At 37.0% G+C, this 2747-nt stretch overlaps 1 non-coding gene across 1 annotated transcript; it reads left to right on the forward strand.

The window, feature by feature from the left end:
* The first annotated feature begins 923 nt into the window (after nt 1–923).
* On the forward strand, nt 924–1031 carry LOC130964090 (small nucleolar RNA R71). The gene has a single exon (XR_009080199.1). It is a non-coding gene; the product is annotated as a small nucleolar RNA R71 (small nucleolar RNA).
* The last annotated feature ends 1716 nt before the right edge of the window (nt 1032–2747 follow it).

Raw genomic sequence — 2747 nt, forward strand, 5'->3', positions numbered from 1 at the left:
GGCAGAAGTAAATCCAATGGAATCTCTATGGTCTCATTATGAGCCTCAGATTCCCATGGTTCCTCATTAAGGAACTCATTAGAGGCCAGTGGACATCCATTGAGGTCTTCCTCAGTGGCGATCACTGCCTCTTCCTCCTCTCCAGGTTCGGCCATGTGGGTCATGTTAATGGCCTTGCATTCTCCTTTTGGATTCTCTTCTGTATTGCTTGGAAGAGTACTAGGAGGGAGTTCAGTAATTTTCTTACTCAGCTGTCCCACTTGTGCCTCCAAATTCCTAATGGAGGACCTTGTTTCGGTCATGAAACTTTGAGTGATTTTGATTAGATCAGAGACCATGGTTGCTAAGTCAGGGAGGCTCTACTTAGAATTCTCTGTCTGTTGCTGAGAAGATAATGGAAAGGGCTTGCCATTGCTAAACCTGTTTCTTCCACCATTATTGTTGTTGAAACCTTGTTGAGGTCTCTGTTGATCCTTCCATGAGAGATTTGGATGATTTCTCCATGAAGGATTATAGGTGTTTCCATAGGGTTCTCCCATGTAGTTCACCTCTTCCATTGAAGGGTTCTCAGGATCATAAGCTTCTTCTTTAGATGAAGCGTCCTTAGTACTGCCTGGTGCAGCTTGCATTCCAGACAGAATTTGAGAAATCATATTGACTTGCTGAGTCAATATTTTGTTCTGAGCCAATATGGCATTTAGAGTATCAATCTCAAGAACTCCTTTCTTCTGATTGGTCCCATTGTTCACAGGATTCCTTTCAGAAGTGTACATGAATTAGTTATTTGCAACCATTTCAATGAGTTCTTGAGCTTCTGCAGGCGTCTTCTTCAGATGAAGAGATCCTCCAGCAGAGCTATCTAATGACATCTTGGATAGTTCAGACAAACCATCATAGAAGATACCTATGATGCTCCATTCAGAAAGCATGTCAGAAGGACACTTTCTGATCAATTGTTTGTATCTTTCCCAAGCTTCATAGAGGGATTCACCTTCCTTCTGTCTGAAGGTTTGGACTTCCACTCTAAGCTTACTCAATTTTTGAGGTGGAAAGAACTTTGCCAAGAAGGATTGACTAGCTTTTCCCAAGAGTTCAGGCTTTCTTTAGGTTGTGAGTCCAACCATATCCTAGCTGTGTCTCTTACAGCAAAAGAGAATAGCATAAGTCTGTAGACCTCAGGGTCAACCCCATTAGTCTTGACAGTGTCACAGATTTGCAAGAACTCAGATAAAAACTGATGAGGATCTTCCAATGGAAGTCCATGGGACTTGCAATTCTGTTGCATTAGAGAAACTAATTGAGGCTTAAGCTCAAAGTTGTTTGCTCCAATGGCAGGGATAGAGATGCTTCTCCCATAGAAGTCGGGAGTAGGTGCAATAAAGTCACCTAGCACCTTCCTTGCATTGTTGGCATTGTTGTTGTTTTTGGCTGCCATGGGTTCCTCTTCTTTGAAAATTTCTGTTAGGTCCTCTACAGAAAGTTGTGCCTTAGCTTCTCTTAGCTTTCGCTTCAAGGTCCTTTCAGGTTCAGGGTCAGCCTCAACAAGAATGCTTTTGTCTTTGCTCCTGCTCATATGAAAGAGAAGAAAACAAGAAAATATGGAATCCTCTATGTCACAGTATAGAGATTCCTGGAGGTGTCAGAGGAAAAGAAAAATACAAGAAAGAGGTAGAAGAATTCGAACTTATCAAGAAAGATAAAGTTCGAATTGTGCATTGAGGAGGAGTATTAGTCCATAAATAAAAGGATGTGAGAAGAGGGGAAGAATTTTCGAAAATTAAAAAGGTTTTAAAAATATTTTGAAAAAAATACTAATTAATTTTCGAAAACTAAGAATGGAAAAGAAATCAAGTAATTTTTGAAAAAGATTTTGAAATTAGAAATTAGAAAGATATGATTGAAAACTATTTTGAAAAAGATGTGATTAAAAGATATGATTGAGAAGATATGATTTGAAAAACAATTTAAAAAGATTTGATTTTAAAAATTAATAACCTGCCTAACAAGAAAGACATGATTCAGACATTAAACCTTTCTCAACAGAAAAGGCAACATGCTTGAAATGTTGAATCAAATCATTAATTGTTAGCAAATATTTTTGAAAATGGAAAAAAATTGATTTTGAAAATATATGATTGAAAAGATATGATTTGAAAAAGATTTGATTTTGAAAAAAATTTTGAAAACTTGAAAAAAAATTTGAATTGAAAACAAAATCTTCCCTCTTGTGCCATCCTGGCGTTAAACGCCCAGAATGGTATCCATTATGGCATTTAACGCCCAAAACACTACCCTTTTGGGCGTTAAACGCCCAGCCAGGCACCCTGGCTGGCGTTTAAACGCCAGTTTTCCTTCCTTATTGGGCGTTTTGAATGCCCAGCTTTTTCTGTGTAATTCCTCTGCTGTATGTTCTGAATTTTCAATTCTCTGTATTATTGACTTGAAAAGACACAAATTAAAAATTTTTTTTTGAATTTTTAATAATGAGGAATAATCAAAATGCAACTAAAATCAAATAAACAATGCATGCAAGACACTAAACCTAGAAGTTTGTATACTATTGACACTAACAAAATGAGAATGCATATGAAAAACAACCAAACACTCAAGACAAGAGAATTTAAAGATCAGAACAAGGAAATCATCAAGAACAACTTGAAGATCAATTAAGACACATGAATGAATTCGAAAAATGCAAGAAGAATAGAAACATGCAATTGACACCAAACTTAAAATGAGACACTAGA

This window comes from Arachis stenosperma, chromosome 2 (assembly GCF_014773155.1).
Source record: "Arachis stenosperma cultivar V10309 chromosome 2, arast.V10309.gnm1.PFL2, whole genome shotgun sequence".
Lineage (NCBI taxonomy): Eukaryota > Viridiplantae > Streptophyta > Magnoliopsida > Fabales > Fabaceae > Arachis > Arachis stenosperma.